Below are 19,790 nucleotides of genomic sequence, written 5' to 3' on the forward strand. Positions count from 1 at the left end.
ACAGCAACCTTTTTGCTCTATTCCCAAAACAGCAGTGCTAGTAAACCTGCAAAACTCTCAATAGATTCCAGCAAAATTTCAGTTTCACTAGAGACTAATGCCAAATGTGATCTTTCAGATCTCAATTTCTCTATAAAAGAAATGCATTATGTTAGACAGGAGTGGGTGGAAACATAAGACATTTAGGCAAAACATCCAAAAGACTCCTGCACAAGAAAATAAACACTCTTGTTTGAGAAAGTTGAGCATTACGCAATGTACAGAACTGTAGTCTGCTTTCTGCAGTAAAAGGAATGAAACAGAGCACTTACTGACCTAAGTAGAAATTTGTGTCCAAGACAAACCTAAACTCTTAGTTTTCAATTCATTCAAATCTTGAACAACTTCAGTGGGACACTCTGCTTAAATATACACCCTGAATATCTTTGATGTGTAGATTTCTTTGTCAATGTTAGAAATATTCATCATGCCCCCCATCATAGAAACGATGTGTTCAAAAGCACTAAGGTTATCTATAAAAGACTGTCTACTTCGTTCCTGACAAATATTTTGTTATTCAGATGCTATCTATTGCTTTTTATAGTTTAAGTCTCAAATTCTTCCTAGGTCATCCTGCTAAATAACTATACTGGGCCTGACTAGGCTAGAGTTAACTTTCTCCATAGCAGCTCGTATGGCGCTGTGTTACATTTGTGACCAGAACAATGCTGGTAACAGACTAATGTTCTGGCTATGTGTGTTTGCACAGCATCAAGGCCTTCTCTCTTTCTCACTACTTTCTCACTACCCACCATAATGAAAACTGAGGGGTGCCCAACATGTTGCAAGAGGACACAACCAGGCAGATGACCTGAACTAACCAAAGAGACATTCCATGCCACATAATGTCATGATCAGCCATAAAAATGGAAAAGAGGGGAGTTCAGGGAGGGAGAGGATGTGTTAAAAACATGTGACAGATGTTACGCATATTGTTTAACACACTGCTGGGAAAGGTTTCATTTATATGGCAATAAACACTATGTAAGAAGCCATATAGAATAATGACATGATCTCATAACAGATACATATTTATATCAAGATATTAACTTTTTTTTTTTAAATGGTAATTTACTAGATACAAATGATAGTATTTTTGAGTGCCATCTCATGGATACTTCTTACTTTTACTGCATTCATAGTAAAGCACCATTTGTATTACTGAATATTCTTAATGGCCTCTCTCTGAGCATGAAAATGCTGTATTACATCAAAAATAAAAAACCTCTTAGCAGTAGATTTTCATACAGAAATTTTAAGGATAAAATAGAAATAAAAATGTACAGGCTATAAGTTAAAAGTTGTTGCAAGCAATTTTCCCTATTGACTTCAGGGGGATTTGAACCTGTAGCTTTTGACTCTTAAAATAAACACTGCATCACAGTCACACATGTGAAAAACACTATGTAAGGCAGAACTAGTGTAATCTAGTTCTTAAACTGAGTATCTCTTACAGGGGCTTAAAGATTACTGTACATCTGAGGCAAAGCTTGTTCTTGCACAGCACTGGAATATAGTACAAAGATGACTTAAAGAATGTGGTTATTGACAAAGATGTTTATCAAATTTAATAAAATATTCATTTTCTAGCAGTGGTATGAAAAAATCTGCCAAAATGAAGAGAAGAAGCCTGAAAGATTGGAATTCTGGGAATTTAGGATTCCCAAGCATCTGTTACTTCTACTTACACAACATACACCCTTTTGTTACCTTATGGAAGCTAAGGCATACACTTTCACACAATATTTATTTTCTCTAACCTTATTACTTGCAAAATAAATATGAGACATACACTCAAGTCTGGCGTTCTTCTTTCAGAAAGAACTCTTCTGGAACACTGATCTTGGACCGTTCTTCACTTTAGCTAGTTTGCTTTTATCAGTTGTTAAAACAACACATCTTTTCTATGTTTATTATTAAAGAACATAAAAATATAAATGGAGAAGGGTTTAATACAGAACAAATAGGAAACAGTATTTTTACAGAAAACTAAGCAGATATCTAACCTACTTTAAGACCAAGATGTTATGCAAGGACAGTACATAGCTCTCCCTTGTACCCAAGGGCTATCTTTTGCAGAGCTACAGGGCTAGCTGTTGCTTTACTTCCCGTGCACATTTTGAATACTACCGACCACAAAAGAAGCTACAAGGTCACTTAAAATTTAAATAGCCAGGTATTTCACAAGGGATCCTGCCATACCTTTATAAAATGCTGACAAACCACACTTGAAAACATCTTATCTGTCTAATACATCTTACTTCCTTGATATACATGCCTCCTCTTCCGCTTTTACTGAATTAGCAAGCTGAATTCTGCCTATTGGCAGTTAATTGCATGCAGAACATTCTCTGCCACAGCTGGGCATAATTAAAAATCCAAATCTTACAGTAAAGACTGACTGCCCAACCTTTACTGTAATACATAATAAGTCAAAAAAGACCAGAGTGATCATCTAGTCTGAGCTGCACTAAAAGCAAACAAACAAAAAACCCCACACACCACAAACCATAGGACATATTTGTACTAATTCCCACCTGAAGTTCAATGGATTACTTTGACTAAATCATCCTTCTTAATTTTCAAAATTACCAGCGCCAAGGATTCTACCACAATTATTAGTAGTTCCAATTAGTAAAATAATAAGAATAATAATAAATCCTTAATTGTGGTCTGAATTAGTCTGTTTTTTATTACCTCATTTGCTAAGCTACAGTCATTTGATTTTCTTTTAATCTGAAGGATCTGGTTTTGAATATCAGTTACTTTATCTCAAATGTTTCCATTTAGTTTACCAAAAATAATATTAAGAGATGGCTTGGTTACTGGCTGGAAGTGCCACATTAGCTTTACTTTTACTAAGCTGTGTCTCTGGTCTTTCATGATAAAGCATGTGTCCCAAGTCCTGTATCCTTCTTTTAGGTCTTCCCTTTTCAATTTGTCTGCATCCTCCTTGAAGTGCAATTACGAGAACCAAGTTCGGTATTAGAGTAGTGATCACAGCATTAACAAAAACAGAGCAATGTAATTTGACAACTGCTAGATATTCCCTTTGCCCATTCATCCAAGACTACCTTCATTCTTTTGTCTCCCCTTGACACCGGCAGCTGATGATACTATGACCCTTCAATACTCTTTCAGAAGTCTGTGCTTTGGAAGGGAAGAATAAGGCACTATGAAAACAGAACATACGAACAGCTTCTACGTTGTGATTTCTCTTTTGCTATTTATCCTGTCCTTCCATTTTATTATCTCAGATCTATGAGGGCTCCGGAATATGCCCATGGAAATGTATTAAACTTCTATTTGAACTCATCTTATGTCGGGGAGCTTAATTACATTTACATGGAATATATTGATTTTAGAAATAGCCCCATGGGTTGTTTTCTGCTATTTGCATCATGAACACCTAAACACCACATACTTATTTCTGCAGTTTCAAGTGAGGAAGGATATGAATGTCCAGCCCTCCCCATATGCATTCTTTGGCTTCCTTCTCCTTTGTGATGCTTTTTTGATTCACAGTTAAGCTGTTCTCTAGCCTAACATTTTAATCAAATGTCTATTGTAGGGAAATCATTATTATATTACCTTAAGAATATTGCCAGATTTTATCTCCATTTCATTTCTGCTGATGTACTGGTCCTCATTCGAGGTTTTGTGTTACCTAGTTAAAATACTTTTGTAATGAGTTTCCCCTCTCTCTGGTCCCTGTCCTTTCTTCTGGTCACCCTGAACACAGAACTAACAAACTTCTACCTGCAGCATTTTATACCAGCCAAAGGGAGTGGAGCACCTCCCTTATGAAGAAAGGCTGAGGGAGCTGGGTCTCTTTAGTTTGGAGAAGAGGAGACTGAGGGGTGACCTTATTAATATTTATAAATATATAAAGGGTGAGTGCCACGAGGATGGAGCCAGGCTCTTCTCGGTGGCAAACAATGATAGGACAAGGGGTAATGGGATCAAGCTGGAACACAAGAGGTTCCACTTAAATTTGACAAAAAACTTCTTCTCAGTAAGGGTGACAGAGCACTGGAACAGGCTGCCCAGGGAGGTTGTGGAGTCTCCTTCTCTGGAGACATTCAAAACCCGCCTGGACATGTTCCTGTGCGACCTCACCTAGGCGTTCCTGCTCCAGCAGGGGGATTGGACTAGATGATCTTTTGAGGTCCCTTCCAATCCCAAACATACTGTGATACTGTGAAAGTTGGTACTTAGCGACAGCGAAATCATAACTTGAATTTCAGTTCAGTGGGCACTAAATGGGTGTTTCTATATAACAGTACCTAGGATATGGGCCTAGAAAACATATGGGGCAACTTTCCAGTCTTCTGACTGGCACTTACAAAGAGAAAACTTTTGAAATAGTACCTGTAAGTCCATCTATAAAAGACTAAAAATAATTAAGCTATTTCTCTTGGATTAGGTGACAGATTCCAGCCAGTCAACTTGTAATGCAAGTATACCTGGTTTTAGCCTGACGAGCTTTTACATCGCCAAATTCTGGAAATAATTACTAGACAAAAAAATGCAAATTTAATGCTACAGACATGAAAAAAATCTAGTACTAGAAAGTTGTCCTGACTTTGTGGCTAGTTTTCATATAAACACGTTTTCTTACATATAAGACACTTCAACATTTGGATAAAGCATGAAAAATATCTGAGTAGATACGCCATACAACAGAGTAGGAACTATGCTAGTCTGAACCTATTTAAACCCAGTTTTTCTGGTAAGAAATGATCTTTGTCTGGCAAGCACAGACTCAATGGAACTATTTTACATGCTATACTCTATACTAAGTGAGGTTTATCTTCTAGAGCAGTCACCTGAATTCCAAAGAAAATATTTAGAATTTCATACCAGAACTTGTACTCCAGATTCTTCTCCACAATCCTTCTGTGATTTCTTTTCAGTGTACACAAGTTTCTTCTTATTCTGAAATTTATCTTCTACCTGGAGTTTCAATCAGTGCTTTGTGCTTGCGAGATAAGCAGGAACATGCAAAGGAAGGAAAAGGAAAAAAAAAAAACAAAAGAGACAATGAAATAATAAAACCCTGAATACAGAACCTCGCTAACTCAGAAACAGAAGTGTTGCAGAGAAGAGCACAAGGATAGGACCTAAAAACCAAAATACTGAAAACATATGTTTACATGGACAGCAACTTCAGTCCCCCAAACTGAAAATATTTAGCACCTATTTGCTCACAGGAAAATTTTGAAAAAGACTCTTAGTTGTTAAGCCCACTCATATCTTGTGCAGATAATTCTAATGCAGTTCACTCCTGCAGGGACCTCCTAATTATGTAGGTACTTTGAACTGGTACCCTGCAAAGATCTATCTATGGCCTTTCCTCCATACAGCCTAAACATCTCCTCCTGCATCTGTGCATGTTCCCCCCCACTCCCCAAAAAAGTACAATCTGCTAAAGTAACTATACTATCATACAGGGTTTTTTTTTATGTTGGTAGCACTCAAAAAAGTTCTGGAGCTCCTGCTCTACGCTCTGTTTATGGGTATACTACAGTGACTAATTTTGGTACATGGTGAGACAAGAGCAGCAACTGCACAGTGAGCAGTTGGATTTCCTTGGCCTGTTTAGCTCTGTAGCTTCTATGGAATTGCTGCTTTTGGTGATCTATTTGCTATAGGTCCAGGCACTGATGCATGCAGATCTGGTGACTTCCAACTGAGTATTGCTCGTGACAACATGTTAAAATGAGCCATCATGGAGTATCAAGTTTTTTAGCCACTACTTAAAACCTGTGCAGCCCACAAGATTCATAGAAAGGAGTGATTAAAAAGAAAGATAGTATAGTTTAGCAGCGAAATTGACATGAGATGCAACTCCTGTCAGACATCTGACTGACTAGTCAAAATCACTAATGCTAACATTTTACTACTCACTTTCTGAGTAATACCACGCTAAGTTGTCTGATCTACTCTTGCCTACAAAGAGCTCCTGCAACACAAGCTCCTGAGACATCCAACAATACAGGATGCTCGGCAATGTTTATGGTTTACTTACTGTAGGAAAGCACGGGAATCAACATTTAACTGTCAATTACCACTTTCAATGAATGTGCAGTTTACTGCTGTGGACAAAGTAAATCTCACCCACTCCAATAAGCAGGATCAGGACCATCCCACTCACTGAGGTATGAAAGAAGAGAAGGTTCTGCATTGTCCAGCTTTAAGAATTGTGGGCTTATTTTTCTACAGTTACACTTGTTCTTTCCTAAACTCTGCCTCTCTTCCCACAAATACAATGTTCAGAACACATCCATAAGATCGCTGTCACAGCTTCTGAAATAACAGTTTGTTTGTTTTAGTAAAGTATTTTTAATGAATCTTGTTTGTTTTAATGACAAGAAAAGTTGCAGGCTGGGTCTACTAGCAGTGAGATATGTCTGTGCTGTAAGCTGACTAGAAACCATATTCTGGTGTTACCATGGCACTGAGGCACAGCTAATACACTGTGTCTTGATACTGCACTAACCACAGGCACATACCTTCTCAGTTTCTTCAAGCACAGACAGCAGGAGCTTATATCTGCTTAAAATCACATAGATGTCCCCAATGTATATTTAGTTTAAGAAATAAAATAGCACCTTTGTACCTCCAAGCAGCACGCCCAAGTACGTTACAGACAAATACACCTGTATGACTAGTGCCTCTCCCTGAGCCCAATTTGTCTACTACATTTCTTTGTCTAAATATACAACCTTAGGCAAAAACAATCTCTCATACATCTCCATGAAACCAAACTCAACAGAACTCCATATCTAGATAGGGCCTTCCAAGATTAGTACAACTTCAGTAAAAGTTACAGTCTTCAGAAGAGTTGAAGAAAAAAATCTGTGCCTTTATATACATGAACTATAACATCAGTTATATATTAATACTATAATATATATTTCCTATCAAGCAATCTAGTATAAAAGGCAGTTATTATTTTTTAAAAAAAAGTTACCCTAGGTGTTTGATATCATACACACACATACCCACTCATTCCTGTAGTATTTCAATGCTCCCCAAATAGTAAAAAAAAAATCTTTTCCATAACCTATTCAACAAGACAACACTGCTAGCCATAATTTACAGATACAGAAGAAGGAGACATAGAAGTCTAGGTCCAAGCTGTCCCAAGTACTCTTTAGTTCCATACAGCTGATGCAAGTTTTAAGATTCAACTTTTCAGAATGCTCAGGACTCTTAACAGTAAACAGCTCAGTTTCACATCATTTTACCTGTACTGGTGATGTCAGAACACCAGCAAATTTGGCTACATGTGTCTCACAAATGTTAAAAAATCAATGGCCACCTGTGAACTCCTGACCTATATTACCTGCTCAGCATAAAATAGTCATTTCGCATCCACGATGAGCAGAAACAGTCCTCCAAGGCAGTGTTCAGCTCTCCTAACCTGAGACCATTCTTTGTCTTCCTGCACTGCTCTGCACCCTTTCTACACCCTTTCTACACCCTACTGCAGACAACTTCTACTGATAAATCCCCAAACACTTTATAACTGTGCAATGAATAAGGGGCTGATGGGAAGAAAACCTTTTAAGAATAGAACTGAAGAGCACTACAATGGATAAATTATGGTCACACCAACAGCCTAAAATAAGAAATGTCCTAACATTTTAGCCATTTAGCCTTAAAATAGCTACATTAGAACAGTCTAATTTCTATACTTAACTGTGCCCAAGATACTGGAATCCTACTTCAGTCAGTATAAATCCATGCAGTGTGAGGTGTCAGCAGTCTGAATTCTGCACCTGCCAAACAGACCTCACATCTATGAACAAACTGAATCAATACCAAACCAGCAAGCACTGAGGGGAAGAGATGTTCTTTGCCTGTTGTTCTCACTGCTATTTGCTTATAGTAGAGAAAGGAAGGAGAAGGAGAAAAAAAAAAAAAAAAAGGTTTAGGAAGTATGCTCTTTACTGGTGTTGGACCCCTACCCCCCCCCCCCCCCGAGAAGGGAACCCCTCCAGATCACTCAGCATCCATCTCCGCATTTCCCTGTGCCCAGACTCTCCCTGAGGATTTTCTGACTTCCTTTAAGCTCTGCTACTTGCAAACAAAAGACACTTCCAATTCTCACTCCTCTGCAGAGCAGTCACGTCTTCTTTATCCTTCATTATATCTGTGACTCTAACAGTCAAAGCAGACCTAATCTCTTCCTTTTTAATACTTATATCAGGGTGCACATCAGGATTCAAGGAGGACAATGACAGGGAAACTGTTGCTCAACTACGTGGCTGCAGATGCTGTCTTTGGAAAATGCTGCTGCCAAACTCGCACCAGCCTCTTCTAAGAACATACATAAACTTAGATTTTTTTTCCTCAGAGGCTTATACTTAGAGCAAACACTTCTTTTTTTTGTTCAAAAGAACAAGAAAAAATACATTCATAATACAAGGGCAATCATGAAGTAAAATTTGAAGTCATGGCTTAATGATAAGGTTACAAAAAATTGTTTGACTGGGCAAAATGACAACTTTTCCCTAATCTTGTTCTTGGAATTATTTAAAACCCGACAATTTTATAAGCAATTCAAGACAAGGTCTATGGTAACTTAACTATGGTAAGTACAAGCAGTACTTGTGGTTAGGCTTTCCTCTATCTACAGCCATGTTAAATAGTGGCATGAAGTCAAATAGATCAACTGAAGTTTAAGTTACAGCAGTTTTCATCAGCTAAGGCTAAATTCTAAATTATTTTTATTTTTATGGATTCTACCTTGGATTTGCGAGACCCAAGACACTTCCTTGGAAAATATACAGTAAAAATGACATAGTAAACTGCTATCATCACTGGTCAGAAATACAGGAAATTTATTTTGCCAGCACATTGCCTATCAGTGTTATCACATATTAACTCCCCCACCCAAGGAGATGGAAACTGTAAATCCAAAGGCCCAATGTTCAGCAGATCTTTGCAAATATTCTTTATATATTAGAGATGCTTGAGAAATCTAGGTATAGGATAGTTAGGTGGGGAAAGCAAGGAAGGTTCTCTACTGCCAAGAAAGAAGTCAGATGCAGAGTCTGCACCTACTACTCCACAACCAGCGAACATCAAACTTGCTCCAGTAACTCCATGTGACCCAAACCCATTTCTAGTGCAGCAGCCTAGTAACTATCCAAGAAAGGAAGACCAGAGATTACCTTACATAAATATTAGCAAACTACTTTCTTAATGTGCACTGTTCTATTCATACTGTTCTTCTGTCAGTGTAATTGCACACATAGTAGCAGGATGTCTAGGTGCCAGAATGAATTCCATGACAACACTTTTCACCAGAAGATTTCACCTCTCTCTTCTCAGTCCTGATCACTAAGTCAGACCTGGAAACAAGGATTCACAGATCTTGTAGATATGAAAAATGAGAGACTTAGTGGTGATACTGTCTCTACCGCATGATGACACTCCAGCTAAAGCCTTCAGTCGTCTGGTGGTAATGACCCATTTCCTTTATGCCTGTGATGGAGCACTAACTCACAATTTCTCCCTATAATAATATTCCCTTTGCTTTACAGATGGTAACCACACTATTTCCCACAAATTACCTATTTGATTGCCATAATTACAATAAACTCAAAGCAGCTATTCCCAACTTGTCCTAAATGTACAGTTAACTGAACAGCAGAGCTGATCTAATGGACCAGTTGTACCAGAAAAGGAAAGCACCACTCTGGAGCTTGTCCATTTAACACAGTGGCCCAGCAGAAAACTGGGTTTTATTAGGTTCTTGCTGGGTAAGCTAAACTGAATTTATTTTGGGGTTCAATGACTGCCAGGGCTCAGTCAGCATTAGAGACAGTAGCAGTACTTCCCCTGTTCAGTAGTAGTGCCTACAGATGCCTTATGAAACCAAATCCTTGGTTCAAGGTTCGCTGCTGTTGTTCGAGACCTGAAGAAGGGATTGTATGCCCAAGAGTTCATGTGGTTTTCCCTATTGTATTAGTTGATGTAATAAGAGCTATTATACCTTGAGAAACCAGATGTTATAGAAAAGTGCCTCTGTTACAAGTTTGTGATTGGTTTCATCCAGCTTCATACTGAAGTCACTGGGAAAGCTCCTCTGCAATTAATGGAAATTTTGAATTGTAGACTAATCCCACATAAATTTACGTTCTATATTTTCAGCAATGAATTCACAAAAGTTACACATCAATAGCAGATTTTAAACACTTGCCTGTGTGAGGCACCAACTGTCACCGAGTACTCTATTTCAAATAAATCCATTTGCATTCTGTGATCATTGTCCACACAAAACATTTGCAAATTTTGGTAAATACATATTTAGCATGAAAGCATGAAAATTTACTTTATTTATGATATATCAAAAGAGTTAAGATGGAAAGCTGAAAAATATTGGTTTGATTAAGCAGCTCTTCAAAATTACTTTGTATGCAGGAAAATTCTACAGCCAGAATCAACCAAGAGTACTTAGTCAAAATATCATTTATATCATATAAAGGATCTTTTCTCTCAGCAGCTAGTACTGATGATTCTTCAAAGAAGTAAATAACAATTTTATAAAACCATGAATGAAAGAAACATCTTTAACTTCATTCAATCCACACATTCGCTATTTAAGAGCTGATCTTCCATCTGAAAAAAGAACTGTGTTTTCATTATGAAATTAATCAAGAGCCTGGTTTCTTACATATTCCATTATTCTTCTTCTTGAGGGAGGAAATAAATATAATTGCACTTGCTTTAATTACTGGTGGTGCTTCTCTAAGAATCACTCAAGACTTTTATCTCAAGATCAACTACTTTTTTGTGGTAGAGAGAATTTATCTGTCTGTCAGGTCTGATCAGTAGTAACTAGCCCTGAAATCTATCTTCTTAATATTAGGTTTGTGCAAAAGGAATCACTGGTTTTGCATTGTTGAAATTTGCCCTTTGATATTGGAATACATTCTTAAATAAATGTGGTTATGTTATACATAATTTTAATGAGCTTTTCTTGTTTTATGTTTCTAGCTACTGACATTACTTGCTGTTTATTTTATATTTATTTTGGACTATGGAAATCATGTTAGACAAAAAGCAAATTTGAGCAATTTTCTTATTAAAGTTCAAAATGGGTCGTAAAGCAGTGGAGACAACTCACAACATCAACAGCGCTTTTAGCCCAGGAACTGCTAATGAACGTACAGTGGAGTGGTGGTCCAAGAAGTTCCGCAAAGGAGACGAGAGCCTTGAAGATGAGCAGCATAGTTGCCGGACACCAGAAGTTGACAATGACCTATTGAGAGCAATCATCGAAGCTGATCCTCTTACAACTACACAAGAAGTTGCCAAAGAACTCAACATCGACCATTCTACAGTAGTTTGGCATTTGAAGCGAATTGGAAAGGTGAAAAAGCTCGATCAGTGGGTGCCTCATGAGCTGACTGAAAATCCAAAAATTCATCATTTTTGAAGTGTCATCTTTTCTTACTCTATGCAACAACAACAAACCATTTCTTGATTGCATTGTGACATGCGACAAAAAGTGGATTGTGTGCAACAACTGGTGATGACCAGCTCAGTGGCTGGACTGAGAAGAACCTCCAAAGCGCTTCTCAAAGCCAAACTTGCACAAAAAAAGGTCATGGTCACTGTTTGGTCATCTGCTGCCGGTCTGATCCACTCCAGCTTTCTGAATCTGAAACCATTCCATCTGAGAAGTCTGCTCAGCAAACCGATGCAATGCACTGAAAACTGCAATGTCTGCAGCCGGCATTTGTCAACCAAAAGGGCTCAATTCTTCTCCACAACAATGCTCAACTGCACCTCGCACAACCAACACTTCAAAAGTTGAACAAATTGTGCTATGAAGTTTTGCCTCATCTACCATATTCCCCTGACCACTTGCCAAACAACTACCACTTCCTCAAGCATCTTGACAACTTTTTGCAGGGGAAGTGCTTCCACAACCAGCAGGATGCAGAAAATACTTCCCAAGATTTCACTGAATCCCAAAGCACAGATTTTTATGCTACATTAGCAAACAAACTTATGTTGGCAAAAAATGTGATGATTGTAATGGTTCCTATTTTGATTAATAAAAATGTGTTTGAGCCTAGTTTTAATGATTTAAAATTCATGGTCCAAACCCGCAATTACTTTTGCACCAGCCTATTTAATTTTTTTATTCTATTACTTTAATGTGCTTTGTTAGTACACAAAGATTTTAATAGATGTAACACAATGCAAAAAGTCATCTGAAAAATTCTGTCTAAGAAACTTACATAAACAGATAACACTGAGACATTTTACATCACACACACACAAAAAAGGAATAATACAATACAATACAATACACAGATTTTGCACTCATAATTAATAAGGTGATATTTTTCCAGTATCACTAAAGAGAAGAACCAGAACTAGGAAGCACAACGTGAAATCTTCTGCTATCAAAAGGAGCTTCAAATCAGAAAATTAATATCTTGTTATAGGTCACATCATCAGTGTTATACTGTATAATTACGTCAGCGATTGCTGAGGAGACTCAATGTTAAGACTTGGAGAGCTGCTTTTATGAATCAAGCCCTGCTACTGATCAAGGCCCATAAGTGCTATCACTGTACTGACAAAGCTAAAATAGGAATTATGACCATAGAAGTAATTTCAATCTGCAGGTACTTCCTTTCTGCATCACAAATTCACAGACTATGAAAAATGCAGGGATTAGAAGAATGCCAAGACTGGAAATTAAGACTGTTACATAACAGGAACTTTTTCATGGGTTAGGACACTCAGTGAAAGCTACAAACTAACTGGGGCAGAATACATTTTATGTTCTTGTCTTAGGGCTTCTTTTTAAAAGCTCTTATTTACATAAATTATCACCATTTTAAAATGACTGAAAACAAAAATGAAATGCCTATGGGCAGATGAAAACAAGAATTAATCCCAGTGTGTTCCCGTACACACATACTACCTGTATTAATACATATTAAAATACCTTGATTTCTTATATGATGGTACAAACTCTTAAAAAAATGTAAATGTTAATGCATATTAAAATGTTTCATTTTATAGTTCTAGAGAGAAATCTCAGCTATTCTACTTCTGCAAATTAATTTGTCAGCTGCAGCCACTGGGAAACACATTTTACTCTCTCATCATCTATATGATCATACAACTACTGGATCACAGCTCTTCCAAACTAAGTTGGGTATTTTCTTGTTTCAGTAAAATAGAATTCATTAGTACTGACTGAAATTGCTACATAACAACTATATTAGTCCTGAAAAAGTAATCCACGAACATTAATGCTTTTGAAGACCATTGCAAAGAGAAATTAATATAAATGTACCAAATAACACTACACTGAAAATCCATATATTTCCTATACTCTGATACAGTGCCAATGTGAAATCACCCTCACAGGTGAAGATAAATTGCCTCCCTGTCATCAAGTTGTAACCGCATTTGGTTACTCGTGGAAGAAGTCAATTGTAGCAATCTCGCCTCTCAATAATCCGTGTAAGCTGTCTCTAACTCCACATCTCTGTGAAAGGAACCACGCTCAGGTAGAAAAAGAACTGTATGATTCCAAGTCCAGAATCTCTACTCAGGGTGCCACAGAGTGTTTTGGCTACACAATAATTTATTTATTTATTTATTTATTTAAAAGAAAGAAAGAACAAAACATTCTCAGAAAATTACAACCAACCTGTCCCTTACAGAAGTTCATCACATTTGAGAATTCCTGTGATATTTTTCCTGCTGAACTATGTTAAAACAAAACTGAAGTATTATTTTTCTTAGGGCTTAATTTTGCTCTTTTGTTGGTATTCATGGTCTCCCTCACAGGAGCTTCACATGAGTCACAAAAATGTGAATCTAGATTTGTTATTCTCTTTCATTCATACTGTTGTCTATCTAGAGTCATATTTTACTTATAGTGTTGGGTTTTGGACAAACTTCTATTAAAACTGCAGAAGAATTGTTTTGTTTTCTTTGCACTGGCACAGAAACACAGTAAAGATTCAGGCAAAAACATCTAAAATGAAAGCTCTTATTTATTACTTATTTCCATAGAGACCAGAAGCCAAATCAGTCAGGATACTGAAGTGCTGCAGATTTTACAAATACAGAATGAATGACAATGTGTTCCCCAAGAGCTCATTATACAAAAACTAAGCTGTAACAGGTGAACTAAACAAGTGTGCAGGGTGGAGTTTGGAAGATGGGAAAAATAAATGGGTTGCAAGCAATTCTACGGCAATTACAAACTACAAGCCTCCCTGCTGGTATCAGATTGTACTCACTGATTTCAGTTATCTGCTATCCACAAGCACAGAGACCTAGTTTTCTGAGAAAGCAGATAACTGCCAAAAAGTTGCCAGAAACAATGTATCTTTGTCTGAAAATAATTTTGTAATGCTGCTATCACTAATATGCATAGAACGAATCATACCCATGAATGAGGGAAAAAACACAGCTTCACCATTTAGGTCCCAACCCTATTTCTTGGTACATCTACATGAGTGATTTAGTGTGTAGGAAGGGGTTTTTTTAACAAGAATTTGCTTTGCGTAGAAGTGCTATGAGTACGAAGCGAGTTTCCTCCTTGTGGAAGAACCAATACTGACGATGTGCACAAGGGGTCACCAAAAGCATCCCACTTAGGTGTGGAGACCTGGTTCTTCAGCAGTCGCTGCTCCATGCCCACGTAGTACACTCTTTAAAACAATCGGCAAACTCATCTGCCAGTGAAGACTCAACATAGGAAACAAGTTCTCAAACCATAACACATTGCAGCAACTCAAAGCCTGGTGCCTCCCTCTTTGCGATGCATCAGTCAGCAGTATGACAGAGTCTTAAGGAAGTGAAGATCCTCCTAATAACTTTTACTCTCATCTTTAACCTCTTCTGTGAAAGTAAGTCTTCCCATCTTTTCCTAGTTAGGTGCTTAATGAAAATAGGATTATTATGGCAAATAAGCAGGTTGTTGGTTTTTTCTGTTTTGGTTTGGTTTTTTTTTTTTTGTTTTTTCTTTTATTTCAGCCAAACCTCAAAACACATATAAAACAATGACAAACAAAGGAAGAAAATCATTCCATTATAGGAAAGAAATGACCAATGCATAGTTGCAAATGAACAGTTTAGCCAGATGTTAGGAAACCTGCTGAGACATGCATGAATTGAACTATTAATAACGGGATAAATGGTTTCAGCTTTAGGTAACCAGTCAAAATTATTTGTTTCACATGTAAGAACTAATAGTGATGGCTATTGAGATCACAGTGCTCAAGTAACACTACAGATCTTTAATTTTAGGAGTGTCCTACACTTAGCAGTGGATAATTTTTATTTTATAAGCAATAATTAAGATGGAGACAGTAACACAGATATTTCCCACGTGCACACATACAGGCAGATATACACACTCTAGTCATAGCATGGGTGGAGCTCGCTGCCAGTGCTACACCTGCTCTGCTCATTAAGGGCTTCGATCTCAAAAGTCTCCAAGTCTGTCAAGCTGGTACCTTTCATGACACTACATTTACTGGAAAAACATAAAGAGAAAACCACAATGAGTGGAATAAGCTTCATTGTAGGAAATGTCTGAGGCACTACCCACCAACATTCAAGAACAGATTAGTTACAACTCTAATATACAAAGCAATATACTTTGGTATAGTATGAACTTTTTCTAACTATTTTCTTAACAGAAAATTTATTGAGACCAGTAATAGAAATTAAACTTCCCACACAACTGCAACAAATACTTCTAACTGAGGATTTGGGAGCAAACAAGCCTCAGGCCAATAAGTACTTTGTGCAAAGTTTTCAGCAGTTGAAGAAAGGATTCTTTCTGACATGAACAGTATGTCTTTCTACAGGAATAGTTCAGAACTTTGCTTGGGACTGCTGCATCTGTCTGGAATGGGTCTTTAAAGCAAAACCTGTCAAAAGGAAGGAATCTATTATTTTTTTTTTCCATTGGGAAGTTAACTATTCATTTCAGTTGAGATACCTGGAAGAACACATGAAAGTGCTGCTGGCACCAGTATTTCAGAGCACAGACTCTAAAAAGCAGGTGATTAAAAATTTTTGAACAAAGCACTATTTATTCATTTCAAATAAACATTATAACTTCACCTCCTTTTTTTTTTTATAAAAGGCAGTGTAAGATTTGATGTTTATTCATAAATTTATCATGCTAAGAACAGAGCCTATGTATCTCAACATAGCAAAAAACAAGATACGAAGTTCAGACATTCCACTTTTATCTGCATTGTCCTCCACTGTTCTAAAAGTTCTGCTGTGCATCCTACAGTAATCTGCTTATCAATACTAAAAATGGAGCTGCACAGAAGCAACCTTAAATCTATCCATTTTATCTCACTTTATTTTGCACATTCTGCAGGCTTAAAAGTGAAACCTAGAATTTTTCACTCCTACTTTGAAGCCCAGAGTGCATATAGAGTGGGAGAAAACAGCTGGAGCAGTGGTGAGCCCACTTTCAGTATTATTTGTGTTACTGCTTTCAGCTGAGGTCTGGGTGCATAGAATGCCATACACACTGTATGTTCTATCTTCTTGGTAAGGAAACTAAATAAAAACACATGAATGCTATTTGACTGTTGATTTAAATGCACAAATAAAGCAGCATTTTTTCCTGTTTGTTAACTTGACCACTCAATATCCCTAACTTAAGAGAATTTTTATCACAATGTGTTCACAGTCACATGCAGTCTTAACTTGGTTGACTTTAGAACCTTCCAATAGTGAGGTGTTAGAAGACACACTGTGAACCCTGAAGTAATACATTGTTCCCACACTTAGTTGTTCCAATCTGTAATTAATGCTATAAAATTGGTTTTGAAGTGCCAGTGCACTCAGTTCTAAACAAGCAAAAATGGTAACATGCCCTTTCTCCCAACACTAACAAATACCCAAACTAACCCTTTTCCATAACTGATTTATTTCTCTATTCCTGTTTGGAGAATGACTAGAGGTACAAAACACAGGCAGCAAGATAAAGGATACCTGATACCAAAGAACAAAGAGTAGTTTACCAGTGAGATATGCAAAGATCCGCACATACTTTTATATTGTAAAACCAAGTGCTAGTATGTGTAAAGCACTGCCTTCCTGTTGTAAACAGTGATTTAATTTCTCAACAGTGGCAGGTATGCTGACAAAAAAAAAAATCTTGTAAAATTCATAGTTCTGCCTCTGTGCAGGAAGAGACAGATGTGTCAGGAAAACATGGAGGATGGAAATTCCACTTTGGAATCAAGTCGAAGTTGAAAGAAAAACTACATACAGGACTCAGCCTCAATTCCATTTAAAACAGCAACAGGCAAGAGGATCAGCAACGGAAGTCTACCTAGGTACAGCGCTAATGTGTTTATTAAATAAACTAGCTTGGTTTGTTTTCCAAACATGTAGTTATATATTTTTACTATAACACAGACTAACTATTTTTGTTTAACAAAAATAAACAAAACAAATCTCATATTAAAAGCATCTAGGATCTGTCTCTGGCTTCAGGGTATGGACATAGTGCGATACCATTGCAGGTTTTTTGTTAAAATTTTATTGTAAATTAATACACTTTGAATAACTGAGTTACTTAAATTTTACCATTAACATTCCCCTTTTAAGCATTTGACTAAAATAAAGGGTATCAAATTGATACAGAAGGATGTTACCATTCAACCACTGAGCCAGGAAAACAGAAATTGAGTGTTGCAAAACTTTCACAGCTCACAAACCAGCCCCAGGAAGCCTAGTGGGTTTCTGATCGCTGTCTATATTTCTTACATCCTATTGCGTACCAGAAACTGACACTAACCTTTCACTATCTACAGCAATAACTATACTCCCCCACAGTTGTGTGTGTGTGTGTATGTGATGATTCACTTGCTTTTATTCCATGGAACTGATGATTCATTCAATCGTCTCCAGATCACATTAACATACTGAACATGCACATAAAGGAAGCAAAAATCAAGTTCTTAAACTTCGTGATGATTTTTTTTTTTTTTTTGAGAAAATAAGAAATCAGACATGTAGAGAGGAACGAGAACAGGTTATGTTTCTGCTCAAAGGCAAGGTTTGGGAAACACACCCAACCCACGTGTAAAATGAACTGCCGTATTTGACCGGCGGGCTGCGAGGTGAGCTCCCCGCCCTGCCCGGGCCGGGCTGCTCCCTCTGCTCCGGTACCTGGTGCGGGAAGGCACGGCGGACCGGTGTCCCCAGCCTCCCCCGCCCCCCCGCCACAATGAGGAGTTGTGCCTCTCCTCCGCCGGTGACATCTTACATAATAAGCCAAGCTAATCACGACGGAAGCGAGCCAAACTGCCACGGAACATTAGCCGGGGATAACTGCCGGCAGGACCAGAACAGAACATCGCTAACTAGCCGCCCCGGCGCCTTGCTAGAAAAATCCTCCCCGGGGTGGAAACGGCTCCCGCAGCAGCCAGACACGAACCGCCCGTCACCAGCCGCGCTGCGCGCCGTCCCCTTCAGGAAGCAGCGAGCATCGCGAACAGCATCAGCCTCTCCCGAGCGCACTCTGCCGTCCCCGCGGCCGCCAGCACCGCCGCCCTGCCCGCGCCGCAGCCGGCTCCCTCCTTAGCGGAGAATTCGCGGAGAAAGTTACTCGGCGGCCCCTGCCCCTGGCGGCCCCGCTCCCCGCCGCCGCCGCAGCGCAGTTCAAGAGCAATGTCACGTTCAACAACTTGTTATGACACATGATTCCCCTTCCCGTACACATCCACACCCCGCCGCCGCCCGCCTGCCCGGCGGCCCCCGCCCGCTTCTGCCGCCGGCCGGCTCGGCGGGCCCCTTACCTTCCCCCTCGAGAGGCCACGGGCACCCGCGGGCGTGTGCGGGAGTGGGGTGCGTGTGGCAGCGCGGGCGGCGCCGGCTGGGCGGGCGGGGGGCGGGGAGGGCGGTTGGGCGGCGGGAGCGCGCGCCTCGCCGGAGTTGTTGGCGGGCGGCGGGGGAGGCTGCGGGGCGGCGCGGGGAGCGGGCGGGAGCGGCGCGGAAGGGAGAGCGGGGGGCGGAGGAGTTACCCGGGGCTTGTTTACGCATTGCCGCCCCGCTCGGTGCACGCACTTCACTCTCTGATTGGACACAAACTGGGGCACAGCCTGGCTCGGGCACTGCCGGCCCGGCAGCGCGGGGGCCCCCGGCGCCACTCGGCCGCCGCTTGAGCCCCCGCTGGGTTGCGCCGTGGCAGGACATGGGGCCGCTGCCGTCCACTCGCCCCTGCCCGCCGGGATGCGCCGCTACCCGCTGCCGCCAGCAGCCCTCCCTCGGAGGCTGCCCGTCCCCCGCCTCCGCGCATGCTCAGCGCTCTGGCGGGGGTGCGGAGGCGCATGCGCTCCCGCGGCTGCGCACGCTCACTGATGCGGCGAGGCTGGCGCCCAGCGGATGCCCGTTCATTGCCCTGGTCTCCCGCCGGAGACCGGTGGCGGGGCCGCCGTGCGAGCGGAGGCGTAGTTTCGGGGAGCCCGGCTCACGGATCAGAGGGGCTGCCAGACCGGTGTCCGCCTGCCTCTGGCGGAGGGAAGACGTATCGAGTTGCGTGGCGGCCGCGGCTGCCGCGCTCCCCGGGACGCGTTATGTAACGCGCGGTGCGTCTTCGGGCTAACCGCTGGGAAGGAGCGGCTTCTCCTCGGGACAGCTCTTTATGTGGCTGCTTTTCTCAGTCAAAGAGATGAATTTACTCTCTCCGGCTCGTGCCGAAGAACCGGCTC

General features: G+C 40.0%; 1 protein-coding gene across 2 annotated transcripts in view; it reads right to left on the reverse strand.

Moving 5' to 3' along the window:
- PCGF5 (polycomb group ring finger 5) overlaps positions 1-19,354 on the reverse strand; it is a 70,270-nt gene extending 50,916 nt beyond the window's left edge. The window contains exon 1 of one of the 2 annotated variants that reach the window (XM_082052628.1): positions 18,879-19,354. The gene's annotated coding sequence lies outside the window, so the exon portion shown is untranslated. Of the gene's footprint in view, positions 1-4,902; positions 5,024-18,878 lie in introns of those variants that run through there. The other variant, XM_082052627.1, reaches the window with a different exon arrangement.
- Between the last annotated feature and the right edge of the window lie 436 nt (positions 19,355-19,790).

The sequence above is a fragment of the Streptopelia decaocto genome (genome assembly GCF_964273445.1).
Source record: "Streptopelia decaocto genome assembly, chromosome: 5".
Lineage (NCBI taxonomy): Eukaryota > Metazoa > Chordata > Aves > Columbiformes > Columbidae > Streptopelia > Streptopelia decaocto.